Consider the following 20,316-nt stretch of genomic DNA (forward strand, 5'->3'; position numbering starts at 1 on the left):
ACCTTCACACATGCTAGGCAACTTGGGTGGGGTAGGGCTATGTTCTCTCTACCCCTCTATTACTAACAGCAAACCACAGAGACATCCAGAGGGCAATGTGGAGCAAAACTCAACCTATCCCAAAACTGCCCCTTGCTTGGGAAGAGCCCAGAGCTCCACCAGAGCAGCCAGCTTCTGTGGACATCCCCTGTGGCCACCAGCCTTCTAGAAGTGTCCCAAGGAACACACCAAGACCCCAAATCACTGCTCTTTCCCCTCTTTCAGAAATTCTACCTACTGGATTTTGTCCCTGCACTGTGGCTGGCCTCAAAGCTGACAGGGGTTTGCATCAGGCCCCGTGCAGCACCCGACCACCTGGCACCTCGCTGCTGCAGCCAAGCAAATGCCACAAACCTATTCCTGGGATATAGGAGACAGGGACCTCAAATTAAAATTTATTATACGCCAACAGAAGTCTGTTGTCAGGAAAAACATTTGCAAGCATCTGGATGCTAAAACAAGCACCAGAGAAAGTTCATTAAAATAGAAATTGGAGTTAATTAATGAACTGATGGACTCCTCTGTTCCCTTTGCTTTAAAGCCATCCACATCCTTCGCTTGGTCTACTGCCTAGCTTTATTCAGTTCCAGTTAGTATATCAAAGTGATGTATTCTGCTTACAAATTCAAGGCAAAGCACATTTATCTATTACAGAAGGAGAATGGATTTACATTTAAATGGGTGTTCTTCATGGATCTAATAACGCAGTTCAGTAATCAAAGCAGCACAATCTGAGCAGGAGCATCTTTGTGGTTGGCATTAATGCAGCCCCCAAGACCCAGTCCACACATTTCTCCCGATTTCTTTCATGGGTGACGAGGAACAACACAGGATCGCTGTCATTCTCCGGCTACAAGCAGCCAGCAAGGTTAACCAGCAATTAAAAGACTGCTTCTTTAGGCTTAGGTTTCAGTTAGAAATTCAGACTCAACAGGAGAGCAAGAAATCACCATGGTGCATGGAATTTCATTCCTTCAGAAGAGTAAGTAAACAAATAATGCTTCAAAAGTGCCAAGGGAAGTTTGGCAACCAAACTGCCACCCCTCTAAGAGCAGCAAGACATCGGAGGTTCACTGTGTGCAGGGAAAAACTGCTAGGATTGCACTAGTTGAACCAAGCAAAACAATATGCGAAGTGAAACACACTTGGAATAGGAATAGCCACAGAGGCAATAAAATTCAAAACTATGCTAATCAACTTTTTTATTCGTTTTTATTGGGCTACAGTTGATTTTACTTTAAACATATGCAGAAAAATGTGTGCGCATACATTAAAAACAAGTAACTACAGCTTAATTCCAAAACACCAGCAACCCTCCTAGTGAATGGTTTTCAAAGTGTGGGATTTGTTGTTAAATTTTGTTTTATAGTGATCTCTATAGTAACTCTACTGCGTGAGTGGCAAAAACCTGTCGAAAGCAAACCCAAAAATGAGTAATATGCCAGAAAAGGCATCTGCTTCAGACAACAGCAAAGCAAGTTTACGTGCAGTAGGTGGTTGCAGAAGAGATCAAAACAATCCTTTTCTCTCAGCAGTGTGCGAGAGGCCCCTGTTGCTGCAGAAGCCGTGCCACTCTGCAGGTGCAAGGCAGCCTTCCTAACTGCCTTAAAAGCTACTTTGCAACATGCAGCAGAGCAAACCATAAACCTGGCACGTTCCAGGTCGCACCACAGCTCCCGTTGTTCTGGGGAGGAAATCCCCAGGGACGAGGAAAGAAGCCACCTTCTCAGCAGTTTTCTCTCACTCGGTCCTTTCCCACAGAAGTTTACAAACTCAAGCTTGCGTGTTCCCCTCTCTATAAAAATCTGTACTCCCTCCCATTCCGCTCTCTGTAGTTTTGGTACCCAATGAAATCCTGGGGAAGACAAAGAAAATTCCATTTTCCCTCACTTGTTAATTACCAGCCTGCTTTTCAGTGCAGCAGGAAGTTAGAGCAGCAGAAGAGGTCTAAGAAAGCATGCAAATAGGGAGAGTTTGTAACTCAGCACATACCTACTGCTGTTTTACTGCAGGGACTATGAAGTTTCTCACCATGCAGAAAGCATATGGTCTAAATAAGGCTAATAAAGATACATAAGTGTTTCTGTTGCCTTCCTTGTAAATAAGATTTCCCTGTGGGCTACTAATTTATCAGCCAGTTTCTCTACAGCTCGTGACTGCAGATCAGAAATCTCGGTATAAAATGTTTAAGTCTGCTACGTGCATTCACCATCTCCTCCTCTTTTTCTTTCTTTAGGCTAAGGCTGGACATGTACACCCAGAACAGCTATTCTGGTCTGAGAACTCTGAATTTTAGGAGAAAGCCCAGCATTGCATCGTGCAAATCTACACAATGGATTAATTTGCTGCTGAGCTCTCAGCTTAGGTTTAGAAGCACTTTTGGATAATCCTACTCACAGACTTTTTAAAATGACCAGGTATGAGTGTTTTTGGAAGCCCCCACTGCTGGCTGAACGCGCGTGACCAAATGGCAGGAACTGTGCACAGCAGCCCTGTACATTTGCCTCTAACAAAGGATGCTCTGCACGATGCATGGATTCATCTCCACCATTCCTGGCCTTAAAGCACAGCAGCGATACTGGGAGGAACCAAACCTCCTCCCACAACAGAAGAGCGGAGAGTGAGCTGGTGCCAGTGCTGGAGGGAACGCCTGCAAAGAGGACCAACAAATAAAAACATAATGTGCTAAACAAAAACAGGGCCATTATCAGCTTCGCTTTCCACCTGCAATTACTGTTTGTTTCAGCTGAGTATTTTTTCTGGAAACACAAACAGTTTCATTACTGCTTAAATATCTGACAAGACAGCTGACTACAGGCTTGTGAAAAGCAATTATTTTGGACACTGATTACTTCCCATGCAGGCAGCGAGCGTTGTAACTGCCGATAGCTGGGGAAGACCGCAGCTTCGTGTGATGGACTACAGTATCTGGAGGAGTTAATTAATCTTGCAGGGTGAGTAGGAAGAGAGAAATTCTGCAAACATCCAGTTAAACATCCAAATTAATTGACATGAAATAACTTCATATGTTTAATTTAAATGCAATTAATTTATTAGAAAAAAACTAGACTAGGGACAGAGCTGGCGCATCCGGTGCAGCAGCTAGAGCAACATCAGTTACCATAGTAACCTGTTGATCAGAAACAAGGCAAACATTTAGGATGATGCAGTTTTGTTTGTAATCCAGAGCAATGACGGCTGCAGCAACAGGATTCAAAATACCGACATAAAGCTGAAACAATTAAGTGCACATACGAAGGATTATTTTTTTTCTCCTTTGAGCAGAGAGGGCATTGCAGTGACGTGGGAATTAAGTCTGGAAAGGCAGGTGCTAATGGGGGCAATCAAAAAGCATCCCGGCACTGCATTGCATCAATGCTTGTATCTGTACCATCACCCACTCACGGGCTCTGTGCAGCTCCACCACGAGGCAGCCACGCAGGCTGAATCCTGGCCCCACGGACGGGGTTACCACACACACCACCACGCCGAGCCCTGCCCATGCCTCGTGTCAGCATTCAGAGGGCTTCCTTAAAACCATCCAACTTCAGCAGTAAAGAAAGCAAAACCAGCCCAAACCCTGCCAGCCACTGCTGTTTGTGCATTTCACTGAGCCTCTCCAATGCTGCTGCTGAAAGATGAGGGGTACTGATACATATGAATTCACAAATTACATGAATTATTATTCAAAGAAGGCCACATGTATATTTGGGGTGTTGTTTTTTTTTTCCCCGCTTTGTTTTACTGTGGTTACCATCTTTCTATAGGTCAAAAACTGAGCCACAGGTTGGCTTAGAAGATCTGGCCCTTGGAAACTGAAGGTGCAAGACCAGGAGGAAAGCTCACATGGATGCAGGAGCCCCGTTACGCCGCCGAGCCACTGTCTGCTCCGTGCAGCTTCTCCTTCCTGATATGAGCTTTCAAATCAGAACAAATAGGGAACCTAAAATACTGTAACATAGAAGAACGGAGTAGACTTTCTATTTCTGGGAAATTAGAGATTAGATTTGCCTTCCTGTTTAACTACATGCATGTATTTGGGCTTCTGAAGCAACAGTGAAGAACGAAATCTGAGAACAAACAAGCTGCTTGCAACCATAAGAAGGGAAAAGAAGTTTTGACACTAGAGTGATGGGAAGCACATCGAAGTCTCTAAATGCCCAGGCTGCACACTGACTTTCAAAGGTCTCCCCTGAACAGCCTCTGCTAATCTCCCTACAAAAGTAGCAGGCTGAGACATACGGGCAGGATTTGACCTCCAGATCCGAGGAGTATTTATCTCAACTTGATGCTTAGTCACAACCTATTCATTTGCCCATTCCTGAGAAGAGGTTACAGGGCAAAGTCTGGATGTTTTATCTCCAAGCTCTCAGTAGGGCACAAATCTGCATCCCTCCAGGCTCGTGGTGCTCTGCTGAGAGGGCACCTGGAGCTGTTGGCAGCAAAGTCCTGCTTAGTGGGAGGTGAATGTAAAGGGGCAAAGCCCTTTTTCTCAGTAAAAAGCAAATTAGGATACTGACAAGCAGCTTGACTCAATCCCTTCCTTTGGCTCTCCTCCACATTAATCTAAATGGTAAGACATGAGCCTGAAGACAGCCAAACCACTTTCCTGGGGGGACTTCACTGCAAGCCAGACTCTGGTCTTCCTGGGTTGCTGCTGGTGCATTAATTTTATGTGAGAAGTAATACGAGACTTTTGCTTTTTCAAACAGTAGTAAAATTTAGTTCATTTTGCTGATCTGGTCTAGGCAGACTAGATTTTTGTTTTCTACACTCATACCCTGCAAAACCCTAGGCTACTGGGCTACCGGCCCTTCCACTTTGTATAAATAATTTATTTTTTACTGGAGTGATGATTTGAAACTGTTTTTTTTTTCCTCCAGTTAAGACAGGGAAAAAACATTTCTCATTCTTTCCCAAAAAAAACACATCCACACTCTGCTGCAGATGGTAAGGAAAGGGCTGACCACGCTGGAACAGCTCATCTTGAATGCAATCACACAATGGATGTGGGAGCACCAGGGGATCGGGCCCAGCCAGCACGGGTTCAGGAAAGGCAAGTCCTGCCTGACCAACCTCATCTCCTCCTGTGACCTGGTGACCCGCCTGGTGGATGAGGGAAAGGCTGTTGGCGTGGTCTGCCTAGCCTTCAGCAAAACCTTTGGACATAGTTTTCCACAGTATTATTCTGGAGAAGCTGGCAGCCCGTGGCTGGGACAGGCACACTGCTGGGTTACAAACTGTACTGTGTTCATACACAAGGAGCATTGATTCTGCTTTCTTAATTCAGTGAGGTCCAACCATTTATCTTTCTGACTTCTATTCCTCAAACTCAGTTATGCTTTAGATAGGTATGTGGGCTTTGAAGCTGTAAAGAATCAAGTTGGAAACTATTTTACAGTTTCTGGATAAGACCATTTCCTGACTTGCCACATCTTCCCTAATTCACTATTTCCAAATAGGCAACATAAGAGAATTGGTTCAACCTCTGGATTAATTCTTTTGATTTAGAGTATTTTGCAGGCTTCATTTTGAGGTGGAGAACACATGATCAGGTTTTCCTGAGCAGAGTGCTTCAGAAAATGGATGAGTTGAAATGCAAGCCAAGTAAAAGAAGGAACTCATTCACTATTTCCTACTGGGGGGCAGGTGTTTCACCCTGTAATTAGTAATGCATCATTGTCACCTCCTTCTGCCCTTACCTTACACACAAGGCAGAAGCGAGACATTTACTAACCCTCAGCTACATTTTTTCCCCTTTTGTCCACCTTCAAATCTGCAGTGCTGCTCCAGCCATCACCATTTCCCCCCAGGGTTACCAGACGAGCCCCTTCTCCCTCCCACCTCCTGCACCTTCTGCCTGTTAATGCCCCATTTCCATCCCCTCCAGAACCACGACCCAAATCCACCTCTGATCTTCAGCAGGTGGCTGCACCTCTTCGGGGACCTCTCCAGGGCTTCCCCTAGGCCATCCTGTTATAAATGTTGTGTGCAGATAAAGCACTAGAAGTTGTCTGATGAATTTATTTCCCTGCAACTCTGTCATTCCTGAGGTTATGCTTAGGAGACAGTTTCTAAAAAATGCTAATTTTAGTGATTTTTTGCTACAACATTCACATTTCATAGTCCAAAGAGTTTTTCAAATACCATGCCTGTTCTGCCTAGTCTGGTATTCTACATTATACATGAAACATAGACGTAGATTAGGAACTACAATAGCTCAACCACTTTTCTGAGACAAGTCAGAACTGTAGATGCAGAGTAAGCATCTGTAGGATAAAATTATCATCGCTGGAAGTGGGGGCAAATACAAAAAGCTACAGGAAGGCATGTACCATTCTCTAGTCTTTCAAATACACTGAAATCATCTTAAATCCAAGACCTTAACAGTGCTTGTAACATTTTATTCTTAAGTGACTGTCCCTTTACACTGGCTTCCCAACTACAAAAACTATTTTTCCGTGTAATATACACATTAGCTTCCAGCAGAGAAATGTAATTACCATAATAAGATTCCTTAAAAATTGGTTTTTATGTTGTCAACTGCATTAAAATTTAAATCTTTTGCCAAGTTCAGAAAAAGGCTCTGAAAATGTAAGAAAAATATATGGCAAAATCAATATTATTAAGAGTGAAATGGACTAAACTGGAAGCAATCAAACCTTTCATTCCATATGAAAAAAATACTGTAAAATTATAATAAATTACTTTCATTTTATCGCTTGGTAAACTACTAGAATATCAGTGTCAACACCACAGCACCGCTCTCACTAAAGGAGCACTTCAACACTTCGAATCTGATAATATTTGCATTTTTTCTCATAGGTAACTCATACTCTACAACATTAATGTATGTTTGTTTCTGGCCTTTAAAGCCTCTCCTGTGATGTTTTCCCTGGTATCATTTATTACTTAGACACTCACGCTTCTTTCTAAATCTTCAGGCTACTTCATCTCAGAACACAATATCCTATTGTCTCAGCACTTTTATATGCCAGTTCAAAAACAAACCTAGAAAAATATGGCTGGGCCCATTTTCTTTTTAAACAGCTTCACTTCCATTTGATTACAAATCACCCTGATGGTATGGGCAAGATTTATCAACAGTTTATCTGGTTGCATTTTAGGAATGACAAAATTAAGACAAGTGGTCCAACTACCGAGGTTTACGGATGGCATTTGGGTCGCTGCTGCTATCAGCCCCATTTGCAGTTACATCATGTTCTGTCGCACCACAGCAACACAGACACCACTGCCCATCTATTTAGGTCTGGAACACTCTCTGCCCCCATTGCAAAGTCATGCAGCATTTTACATTCTTGTTCCATTACACCCATCACAGCAGTACGTGCACCTACATTTTATTCACACCTACATCTAATTCAGGAATCTTGAAGGATCAAGTGACGCTCTACAAGAAGAAATCTTCGAAGAGGAGGAACATCCTTTAATACCAAAATATTTTACTGCTTTGGGGCACGGGTGTGCTCCAGCTCCAAGCCCTGTGCAAGAACCCTCAGAGCCACGTCAAAGGCTTGGATCTGGCTGCTCCAGGCACAACGCAACAGCCCACAGATTTCAGGATCCTCACACCAGGAAGAAGGATGTGAGAGTAAAAACATTTATGCAAGAAATGAAGATTTCATACCTGTCATGAATGAGAAGATAAATAGTGCCACAGCCACGCTTTCTCTTTACGCAGCTCAAAGTTGTGTGCACGAAGATTAGATGGATGCAAGAAGCATTAACTTTGTCACCAGGCTTCTATAAGATGGGAAAATATAATTATTCTACTTTGCCTACAGGACACAGGTATGTGGAGAGAGAGGTTAAAAGACAATACCATTAGTTTAGGAAATATTTGAAAATCATCTCACTTGCCTAAGACTATCAATAGTGTTTTCAGAGGACTCTGTGTTACACTGAACACCAAATTATTTCCAGGGCAAGTAACCTCAGGTGTAGTTGCAGAGCTCTCAGCACTCCTGCAAATAAAATGCACTGTGAAAGAGCTGCTTGTTTTCCTTGGATGGTGTTTTAAGCCTGATGAAATCTGACTTAAGAAAGCTCGCAGGCCTTTGTATAAGACAGAAGAAGAATCACCCATTTTACCCACAAAATTATAGCTAAGTGATAACACAAATATCGTCCCCGTTGAATTCTCTACTAAAACTCACCCAGCCACACCTGGATTTTCATCCTGCTGGCTTTTGGAAGATAAAGTGATGGCAAGGGAACTCAGGCCTACCAGCATTTTGTCACTTAGCAAACCCACTTTAAATTAAAAAAAAAAATCAAAAATAGAAACTTTAAGTGGCAAACTGGCATCGTGCTTCCCATTGGTTTCTGACACACAGAGATAAATGGACGTGCTGGGCTTTCTCTGGGGCATGGGACTGAGCGATTTCCCTTTCCCCCTGAAGCACCATTAGGATGTGACCCAAGATCTAATTGATACAAGAGCGTTCCCCACACTATCACCAATCCCTCCTGCGCTGCTGCTGCTCATGCTAACGATGACGGAGCGAGCAGAAGGGCTCATATTGGCTTGTTTTTCACTACCCACCAAAAACATTACTTCACTTCCAGTTGTATTACAGATTTTGCCCTTTCCTTCCCCTCCTTTAAAATGCACCAGCATGAGCATTCCCTCAACACAGAGTCTGAAAAGGAGATTTCCCTCCTCGGGCTGCACTCTCTTGTTAATTATTCACCAACCCATATAAAATACAGCAGCATCGATCACAAATTTGTAATTAAGGCTGACTTGGATTTTGCACTTAAAGCAGACGCTCGTGTTCTTTGCGCACAGTGCCCCCCACACTCTGTAATAGCAGCCCTTGGGATTTACCAACTTTGACTAAATTTGACTTCACTAGCGTATTCGGCAGTTCAGTCTGTATACAGGTCCTTCCCTACACGCAACATTATTTGGCTGTTCCTCAGGCTGCACGATTTCACTGGCAGACCACCGCAGGCTCTGAAACTAAGGTTTTACTGAAAAAAAACAGAGTTGTGTTTAAGTCAGCATTGTTTCATCTAATGGCTATGATTATCCCCAGCGTGAATGCTTCTCTACCCCATCCTTGTGCTCTCTAGAGATTGATACTGCAGAAAGATAAAAGGCCAGAGGGTAATTATACCGCTTTTCATTTCCACTGATCTCAAAGTGTTGTGTAAAATGCATAAATGCCTCCCACACACAAGCCTCCGATCTAAAGGATGACCTCGTAAATACAGAAAGAAACGTTTGGTTATTTTTCAAGGATTAATAGAATAAGAACTCCTATCTTCTTCTGAAAGATTTTCTCTTTTGCAGCTAACCTATCAGCTCAGGTGTAGGAGCATTTTATAACAGATGCAAGTGCCTCTCCTTAACATAGAGATAAGTTTGGAAATACGACCAGAATTACGATGGCCATTTTTGCATATATTCTCCCTAACGTCCAGATAAAACTCGCTAGGTTTCCAAGATAAAATAACTTATCCCATAAATACTTTTCTGACTTTTAAATCAGGATGAAAGGTCTTGCACTCAGAGCTCCTCAGACAAAGGTTTTGTTCGTTTGTGCTGGGGGGGTTTGTTTGTTTTTTTTTAATTATAGCAACAGCTAAAATAGAAAACGTCCCCCTTGCTCATCCATAGCCATGCTCCCTGTGTTGCACCAACAGTAAGAAAGCAATTTCTATTAGTAACCCATGCAGATCTCTAGCAAACTTTACAGTTAAACTACTTTTGACTAAGGAGGGGCCTTTTTATGTCATTTTGTGGTTTAAAACTGGGCTTCGAGAGGCCAAGGCAAGATGCTGCAATTCCTAGGCCAGCTGCTGAAATGAAAGAGGTGAATGCGTGCGCACGCATACGTGGACAGATCTGTGCCCACCGTATCAGCACGGCAGCCAAATGAGACTGTCTGTGACACCCTAATGGTCAGAATGCTTTCATTTGTGAAAAAAAAAAATAAATAAAATAAAATGAAGCGAGCTCACAGAACGGTAACATTGCATCTTCCCAAAGAAATACAACTCAATCAGATTTGCAACCAGGAATTATAATTTTCCTGTGATATCTGGAGAGAATAATCAATAGAAGAAAGCCTCCCTTTTGTGATTACATTACCATGTGCTTCCTTGACAGGAAGGGGATTTCATCTGATAAGCTTTTAAGGAACAGGTATTTGCATCTTTGACAGCAAAGGACAAGATGAATTATTAAAAACACTACATTAGTGATTTTTATTAACCCGCATCTCATTTGCTCCCTTCTGAAGCCTTGGCGTGAGTGCCAGTGTGACGTCCCTCCAGGAGGACTGAACAGCACTCATTTGTGATTGAAAAATGAGTCATGGCCAATTATTCTAGATCTTTCTTATTCCTTTTAATAATTATGTCTGTTCCAAGGCTACTACTGTGAGAATGCCCAGTGTGTTTCTACTGGTGATACATAGGGCTGAAAAAAATAAATTGAAATTCTTCTTTTGGGTTAGGTTAAAAAAAAAAAATAAAACAAAATTATCTGTACTTCTTCAGTTGGCAGATTTCCCCCTTCCAGAATGTCTAGAAATACTGGAAACGTGGGGTTGGGTTTTCTCTTTTATTCTTCTGTCTTTCACAAGCATGCTAGAGACCCTGTGGTATCACCAACTTCAAATGAGCAGCAGCTTCTAATCCCTGGTTGACTAAGAGCAGGGAACTGAAGAATGAAAGAGTGAACAACAGCAACCATGAATCCATGATATTTAAAAAAACAATTGATTTTTGTTGTCATTATGGGGAATGATCTGGCAAATTAAGCAAAAAATAAAAAATAAAAAAAAAACTTGGAAGGCAAAATATGTGCCTTGGGGGAAAGTATGCAATAGCATTTAAAAAATCCATGTTTGACATCATCTTTCCTTGACCCTCAGTGGGAATCTGGGCCATGTCCAACAACCTCTCCCCGTGTGGTCCCAGCTGTGCCGAGGGACTCTTCTGTGGACTTCACCAACACCCAGGGGCTACAGCAGGAGAGCCTCCAGGCAGGGCAGGCAGCTTTCAGAAGCGTTAAGGATTCCCAGCTCATCTTCACGTTTCCAGGTTTTATTCTTCAAAACATGAGAGTTTTAAGACTGTTTAGAAACCACCAAGCTGTAAGGATTTCATAAATTATGTATGCAAATTATTACTTAAATGCTGACTACCAGAAACATCATCGCTACCTGTGTGTGTGCACGCATGCAGCATGCATAAAGTCGGATTTAGATTCACTCTTGCAAACTGCATTTAAATTTCCAAGCAGAGAGTGCCAAAGTTTCTGCAGGTTCACTGCTACACATTCGAGCATTTCCAATATTACGTGTTGTAGATGTTTCAGGAAGAACAATGGAGGGAAAAGTAATGAAGTGAAATACTTTGCTGCAGCTCAGAACTTCATGCATGAGCAGGCACCAAACCATGGAAGGCTTCGTCTTGCATTAAAGAAGGAAAAAAGCATTTCAAATAAGGTCTTGAACCATCCTGCTCGTGTATGTACACCCCGGGTAGCTTACAATGAATTTATGAAGTAATGGAGGACTTTGCAACTTCTTCTTTACTCAGGCTTCAAAGTGAACACGCTGCTGTAAATGCAGATTTGGTTGCACCAAGGACTTGTCCAGTTGCTGGCACTACAGCATGAGCAGGGTGCCTCTCAGCACTGCAGACCCTACCGAACACATCGGGACCTGGAGCTCACAACAATCCCATGAACTTTAAAAAGGCTTTCAGGAGAACTGCGGGCATGGGTTTCCCATGCCTCAAGCAGCTCTGAGTTACTGCAGTAGCGCAGAAAGGGACGGTGACACACATCCACACCAGCCAGACACCAGCAGGCTGCATGGAAATGCAGTGCAGTCGTGCCACATATCTTCACTGGCACAGCTACTGCTCCAGAAGCTGCTTCATTCCCAGGCAGCTTGTTTTCAGAGCAGCACTGAAAAAGCAAAAGTGCAAATTCCTCTAAGGAGGAAAGAGCTGTTCCTCCCAGAGAGCTCATTTTACATGTCATGCAACAAATGCCATCACTGCCGACTTCGGTGGCACCCCAATGCTCACGTTCCCATAACAACAGAGGAGATGCTCCAGCAGCAACTGCTCCTCGCTGCTCGCTTAAAACCAAAGTAGCAAAGGGTAACCAGATCTGCTAAAATACTTTCAGGATCCTCAAGGATTCTTCCTCAAGAACTCAGTCTCACAGACAGCAAAATGCATCTGCAGCAACTCTTACATTCATCCACCATCCATTCAAGGTGTTTTAGTTTTTTGCTCTGTTGTTTGGTTTTGTTTAATATGAATGAAAACATCAGCTGTTAAAGACAGATACAGAATTTGGGCACAAAGCTGGAAAAAAAAAAAAAAAAAAAAAAGTCTTGTAGCCCTTAGTTACCCCCAAATCATGTGTAAGCTTTACATATTTAAATTCATCAACAGTTTCGTTTTGCAGCTCACCACCTCATTTTCTACACGGAATGGTGCTGTATGCAGTAACACAATGAAGCCTAAAGCATTGCACAGAAAGACATAAATCACACCACACGTCATGAGCTGCACGGGTGAGGCATAAGCAGCAAAACAACAATAGATACGTTCATTATGAGTTCATGAAATGGATACAAAAAAAAGAAAACCTAGTAAAGGTCACTGGAAATACAGCAAGGAAAGCAGCTAATACTTGTGGAAGGAATCTTGCTCTTCCAATAAGATCTGCCACTTATTCAAGTGGCTAATGTATATGTCTTGACCAGAGGTCTCTCCAATTTGGTCCTATGCCCACAGACTGAGTTAATTATGTATAAGTTTACTTAATTATTCATCCATTTATTCACCTCAGAAAATATGGCAAGTGCTCTCCTCCCGACACATTGCTCTTTACTATAATGCGACAATCCTAGCAGCTGCTTCATTTTATGCTTATTTCTATTTCTTAAAGGAAATAATAGATACAAGGTTCTTACTTCAAGCACATACTTGATGAAAACTTCACAACACACACAAAAATAAGCCCTGAAGGGAAGTGTTTTAGAGCAGACACATTTCTTTCCGTGCAGTAAAGCGGATGAAAGGAGCCGTCCATCAGTCCAACAACCATTGCAGCCCCTAGGGAAGTGCAGATTATGGGCTTGAGGCTGTAACAAGGGTGATTTCGAGGAGATGGCTACCATTCCTCACACCTCTGCACTCTGTTCTTTGGTTCCTACTGTGCCAGATCCTCCTCCCACAGCGGGCTGCGGTACAGGAAGGTGGGATGGGGATGGAGCCAGGGACTGCGCCGCTCCTCATCGCATCGGCCCTTCAATTGCTCAGCACCTGGATTAGCTGTTCTTAGCAAGAGTGCCACAAAAACGTTGTCACGTCTCGGTGACAAGAATTGAGAGGTCTGAGCAGAGTGTCAAGCCACGGAAAATCATTGTCTGGATGATGCATTAGAGCGCTAATGGTTTAGACTTGCAAAGGGGGAGAAAACGGTAATGTAAGCAGAAAATGGCAGATGGAGTTTATTTCCTCACATGAAATGTCATCTCTAATTCTCGGACTGCTTATGGAGAAAGGTTAGCCTAGCCCCGGGCACGCTGCTGACAAACAAATCAATGGGTCCAAGCAGCACCAGCCACCCAGCACCCACCACTCAGGCTGATGCCCCCGCTGCCAGCCCGCGCTGTAAGGGATGCTGAGCCCCAGCTTGCTGCGACTGCAAGGGCTGAGGCAGTGCTTCCTCACGTTGCAAGGGTTCAAGGCAAGTCCCTGCCAGACCAGAGAATGCAAAAAAGCATTCTCATTTAGCTAATGGCCTGAGCACTGCCTGCAGAGATGGACGGAGCACACTGATGGCTGAGGAGCTGCAAGGAGGGATCAGAGAGGTTTCCAGGGGAACCATCAGGGTGCCAAGTCCCCAGGCCGAGAGCTTGCAGCTGGTTCTGAAAAATCAAACAGCATTTCTGTACCTACCACCATAAGGAACAGATCCCAAAAAGTTAACTGTCTTGGGTGCAAAACACGGCACGTAATTTTGGGTCAAGGGCTACTTCAGCTGTTCCTTTTGAAACTTCTAATAACCAACTCTGGAAAGCCATCTGTTCATGTTTTAACTTTACTGGAAAAGCAAACTGGACCACTTAGCTACGTTTTCCCATCACAAATCCAACTGAATCAATGTGAGTCCGCCTGTTACAGCAGCTGAAATACTTTTGCTGTCTGTCCCTGGCTGTGTCACTTGGTGGCTGGCTTATTTAAACCTTCATGCCTCAGGTTTGCCACGTGTAAAATGGGAATAAACAAACAGCATTTCATCAAGTGCTGGAATATTTATTAATCCCTCACGTTATTTGCGCTAATTAATAATAAAAGAGTTACTGAGAGCAATTCCCCAACAGGATTACCACTGAATTATGAGAGTAATTGTTCGCAAGAACTTTATTTGGCTAAAACCTCTTCCCTGGCAAGAAATTCTGTGCGCAGCTCGCCCTAAGCTTCAATCACATAATCATTTTAGGGTGAGTTATTTCTGACCTGGGTAGCTCCACGCTGCCTTGGGGTACGGCAAGCAGCGCCGAGCAGCAATTTCATTTCCCTGGTGCTGCATTAGACTTGCCCGCAACACAAAGCCCTTTGTCATTCCCTCCATCGCCCTTGTCCCAGCCTCAACCCAAAACAACCAGGCAGAAGCCCTGCAGTCAGCACGGAGCCCAGGTCACCTCAGGACCATCCGTTGTGACGTTGAGCTGAGTGAAGCCACCTTGCTGCAGCCCAGAAGGATTTCCAAGATTGCCTCAGTCCTCCAATAAAACTCATACACAGGGTGCAGGTACATTAAAAACAAACAAACACACACCTTCCCGATGAATTTTAACATGGACTGAGACCCTGAAAGGTGAGGCCCGTGATATGACACACATTAATTCAATTAAAAACTGAGAAAAGCTGAGATGGGGTTGCCTGCTGCCTGGTTCAGAGCTTTCACCCTGCCCAGTTCTACTGAGACCTGATTAGAAAGATAAATCTGAACCAAAACAAAAAGAATAATTACTGGAATTGCAAGTAAGGGCCAAAAAGAAAAGACAGCAAAACAAAAGGTTTCTGCAAAACATGAATCATAGGACACCAAAGCTCTGATTTTGATTTCCAATTTTTTCCCCAATTTTTCTTTCTACTGCAGGTGAGATCTCCAGCACCGACCCCATACAACAGACGGCTTCTTCAGGTTAAAATTCTCAGGACACATTTACACCAAAATTGGCCTATTTGATAAACTGAATGTTGCTGATAGCAATTAAATCACATTAAATTACCCTAATTAACCTGAAACGAACCCAAATCTGTACAGATCAGCTAACCTGACACAGCTAGCATCTTCAGCCCCAAGCTCCCAGGGATGGGAATTTGACCTTCAGGAGACCAGCAGTGTCAGTGAGATTCCAGCGAGCACAGAAAAGCCCCAGCATTGCTTTTTCTTTTTTTTTTTTTTTGATGCAGCAGGAACATTTTTGCATCAGTAGACCAGAGACAAAATCAGCTCTGAGCGAGCTCTGCCTTGCAGCGTACTCTGCCTCCCTCTCCTGGCCTCTTCCCAGGCTCTGTGGAAGCGGAGCACCAACCGTACAAAGTTAAGCAAAAGCAGCATTAGCCAGATTAGGATTCTCCTTCATTTAAAACGACCAAAGCCTATAGAGGAGAGCCCTGAGGAAATCCCTTCCATCATTAGCTTACCGACCCCGCGCTGAGACTTGCAAAAGCAGATTTTGCCACGGACTGGCAGCTGTAAAAAATGCCCAACAAAAGAAAAGATAACAGACAAGCCAAAATACCAGTAATCCCTGCTTAAAATCACAGGCATGGCTATCAAAGCCTAGCAATTTCCTCTCAGCCTTTCTATAGAAGAAATGATTACCATCACGCTTCCTCATTAATCATTTTAACCTATTACAGGATGCACTCCCAAAGGTGAAGAAGAAAAAAAAGCATTGCTCGTGATCTGGGATTCCCCAATTCGACCAACAAGAATGAAAGCAGCAGACCAAGGGAAATATGGTCAAGTACAACAAAATCCACAGGGAAACTATAACTTTCCTGGAGAGCTATCCAACAGCACCAGGGCATTAGTAGGTAACTGAGCTCTAACAGATAAAGTGGAAGAAAAAGAAAAAACATGCACACAAAACACACACACACACAAAAGACCCACACTACTTACAAGGCAAAGCAGCAGCTCCAGCCTGCATTTGTGGTTTTGGATGGGTAAGGGTGCCTGACTTCTAGACCTACTTGGAATATAGCAAAATGCTCAAGTTAATAGCATAATGAGCATCTTGAGAATCTCATTTGCATATATATATTTTTTTTTTTCAATTAAAGGTGTTCACCTTTTTCCATATATTTTTGGTGAACGAATAGATATTGAAATGGAAGAAAGACCACCACAACAGCAGCACTCCTTTTGGTCACTTCTGGTTCTAAGGAACATCAAATTTTAAATCAAAATCCAGAAAAATCTCACATATGAAATGCCTCTTCTGGTGTTCCTCGATTTGCATGACACTTTACGGGAGTCAATCCAATTTAAGCAATCGTGAATGTTAAATTGCCTTTATAGTTCATTTAGAGTTTGCCTTGGAGATAAGCAGCCTTTCTGTGCCTGCAGAAGGAGCAGCAGTTCACTCTTTAGTGAAAGCAAGTCCAAGCTTATCAATCCAGGTGGCTGACGTTTATAATATTTGCTCTACTTACTAAGTATTTACTAAAGCCCTAGTTCTTGGATAAAAAAAAAATAGCATAAAAATCTCAACTTTTATTAATAAACTCCATCTATTTACAGAGGAAGGTTTGGATTTATGTTCCTAAGCTAAGATGTCTTTTTCCTACTTTTTTTTTTTTTTTTTTTTTAAAGGCACCAACAGCTCTGGTGGGGCTGCCCATACCTGCAGCCCAGCCAAGCCCACAGGGGTTTGCAATGAGGGCTCCTCAGTTTTCGTGTCAGCGTGTTATCAGCACGTTAACACACACACCAAACGGACAGCTAAGCCTGTGAAACTTCTTCTGCAATAGGAAATACATTCTCCAAGCTGAATACTGAGGTCTACAGCTAAAGAAATAAATTAAAATAAAGAATTGAAAAAGCAAGCTCTGTGTTTCTTCCAGAATTTTGGTCGCTGGAAGCTCTGCAAAGCTCCTAGGAAGGCTGTCACCCCCGAGGTGGGACCAGCAGCACGATAAAGACTCTGCAAGCAAACTGCAGCTCCCTTGGAGGGCAAACCTGGCAAACGGCTGAGCAGAGGCAGCCAGCGCTGCAGCGGCTGGGAACTGAGGATGCAGAGCATGAATTAACCCACGCAGAGCTCCGTGATGCCACAGCCAAGTCACTCTTAATGTTTCCAGTTCGTTTAAGAGCACTGAGGCACCCGTGCACGATGCTGTGCCTGCCCCACAAAGCTCACCCAGGAAAGCATCGAGCCCTTCGTGTCAGACCTTTGTCAAGGAAGCCTTAAATTCTGGAGGAGAAACAAGGACGAATGAAAGGAAGGGACCCTGGAGGTGCTGGAGCGATCGTGACAAGGGGCTGACAGCTACTGCTGTGGGAGATGTTAGCAGGGCTGTGCTGAGGATTTGTCCTGCCTTCCCGAGCCCAGGCAAACACCGCTCAAACACTGCTGTCATCCCAATTCCCCAGACACGGCTGGATTTGCACCGAGCATTATGGACAACATCACGTAACTGGCTTCCAGAGGGGCAGCAAGGAACAGTAAATCGCATCCACGAGAGGCACGGACTGAACGAGGAGCAGCACACAAACAGGGAACAATTCCCATGAGTTCTGCAGGCTGGAGGAAGGGCAGAGCTGCCCATTTTCCTCTCCCCTTGCCGGCCACACAGCAAGGCAGAGCCTGTTAATCTGGGAGACCCCAGGCCTGGCCATGGCTTTGCAAGCTTTTGCACTGTCCTCTCCCTGTTTCACCCTTCCTGGCGGTGCCAGCATCCCTGCACCCTCAGCCTGCAACCCTCGCTGCTATTTTTGGCAAACCTGAGCTGTTTCATCTTGCAGAGTCACCGAAGCATGCTGTGCCTTTGTTTTGGTGTTTGCAAAACCAAGCTAAGAATAAGCACCACTGTAAAACAACTCGAACAGCTCAGATGAGGGCATGAACTATTTTTACCCACGCAGAAGGATGCTGCAGGGAGAACGAAGTTTCATTTTGCTGTGAGTTCAGGCTATGCTCAGAGCTGATGCTTTTTATTTTATCAAGCCCTTACAGAGACGTTCTGAACTTTCTGAAATTTAATTTATTTACTTTTTTTAACCACTTAGATGAGTGCTGTAATTGCAGCCTGCTCAGGGAATGACAGTAGGCAGCATGCACACAGAACACAACCCACCACACTGCAGATGACAGCAACAAGGACTCCTGTCCCTGCAAGCTGCATCCAGCAGTAAGGGAAAACAAGAAAAGCAGAAAAACAAACAGAGGGGATGATCTGGAACTTACCCTCAGCACAGCACCAGTGCAGAGCTGGTACCAGGGCAATTGAGCTGGGCTCTCAGCAATTTGCTCCAAGTCACCAGCTCGAGCTGTTGTGCACTGTGCAGCAGTGCTTTTTGGCTCCAGCCTTACATGCCAGGATTGCAGAAATGCCCAGATGCACAGCTGATAAGATCCTTGTCTGCAACCCTCCTGTTGTGACCCCTGGGGCACAGCTACGTTTTCTTTTTCTTCAATTCCTGTGCAGAAAAACCACCAGTTTGGGCACGCTAACCCATTCCTTCATTACAAGGAGGTCTGACGGCACTACACCTTCGTTCCCAAAATTAACAGTGCTCAAATGTAGCTTGCCCAGCTCATACCACTTCAATATGTCATCTCATTCACAAATCAGGATAATATAAACATATTCCAAGAGTATTTCATTTGGGCTCAGCGGGAATGTTTTGCTTTGGAAAGGCTCAAATGTTTTTAATTTTGTGATTGCAGCCATCACATTAACGTGATAAAGTACAACGTCGTCATCTTCCATAACTTAAATCTACGGTGAGGGCTCAAATCCAGCACCTTGTGCAAAATCTCTCATTCCACTCTCTTTTTTTCCAATGGGTGGCAACTAAAACTGTCTCAGAAACCCCAAAAGAAAGGAAGGAAAACCAGTTCATGGTTGTAGCTGCAAGCCTCATCATACCCGTGCTTTCAGTTCATTATTTTGGCATCATAAAAACACGGTGACTGCTTTCAATCTGAAGGAATTATTACATCTTTACACTTTGCTACTTGCAAACATTAATTGACAAAAGCAAATTTGTCTGTCAAGAACGGGAGTGAACACTTCTCCTAATTTAATCAGGAGTAAATCAGCTGGTGAGCCATTAGCACGCAGATGCTGCAATAATTGAGTCCCTCCATTGAGGTGACAGGGAACAATTTATATTTTATTTATTCTAAGATTGCCACTATTTTCTTTCTTTTCCTCTGGTATTTTCTTCTGCTTTACAGAGCAGCTATTTCTGAGGGACAGGAGAGCATCTAGATCCCTAGGTGCTCATTTTATGGGGAAAAATAATTTATATATATATATAGTGTGTGTGTGTGTGTATATATATATATATATATAAAATGTATATATATAAAATTTTCCTCCTGGGGTGTACCAGATAAATGTCACTTTTTTCTTATTAAATCCCTAGAAATAGCTCATTCCATTGGGTGGAAAGCAAAAAAAAAAAAAAAAGTGATCTTTCCATTTCATTTCTGTGGCCCTGTAATCTATTCAGCTCAGGTGGGAGCATGCCATCTCCCCAAGAAGTTTTCTACATATTGCTTTTGGGGGAGAAATAAACAGGTTTTCCTGCTAGTGCTGGAGCTGGCCCTGGACAGAAGCAGATTATCTTCTTCTCCCGCAAAGCACAAGGCTCAAAGGACATTTGGGGCAGTTTGATGCATTTCTTGTCATCTCAGAAAAATGGGATTTGGGGGTTGATGAATGCGATACCTCCTACACGGACACACAGAGCACTATTTGACGTGACACTGCCATGCCCAGACAGCTGCTGGGGCACAGAAACCTGGACCATCTCTTCCCTTTCTCCATCCCGAGGGAAGAGAAACCTCCAAGGGCAGGCAGATTTAGTATGAGTGGGAAAAAAAATCATCATTCCCACCACCTGCATTTTTTATTATTATTATTATTTTTATTTCAGCAAAATAAAAGGCAGGCTGCAATTTGGTAAGGCTGCAGTAAATAATCCACTGGTCCAGGTTGCTCTGGGGCTGGCCAGCAGCCCGA

At 43.5% G+C, this 20,316-nt stretch overlaps 1 protein-coding gene and 1 long non-coding RNA gene across 3 annotated transcripts in view; both read right to left on the bottom strand.

Moving 5' to 3' along the window:
- Positions 1-20,316, bottom strand: part of KAZN (kazrin, periplakin interacting protein) — a 182,065-nt gene that overhangs the window by 156,179 nt on the left and 5,570 nt on the right. The window lies entirely within an intron of this gene.
- LOC311422302 lies at positions 2,584-8,028 on the bottom strand. Its single transcript, XR_014685256.1, has 3 exons — positions 7,921-8,028; positions 7,688-7,803; positions 2,584-2,689 (listed from the first exon to the last, which is right to left on the bottom strand). It is a non-coding gene; the product is annotated as an uncharacterized lncRNA (long non-coding RNA).

This window comes from Aythya ferina, assembly GCF_964211825.1.
Source record: "Aythya ferina genome assembly, chromosome: 21".
NCBI lineage: Eukaryota > Metazoa > Chordata > Aves > Anseriformes > Anatidae > Aythya > Aythya ferina.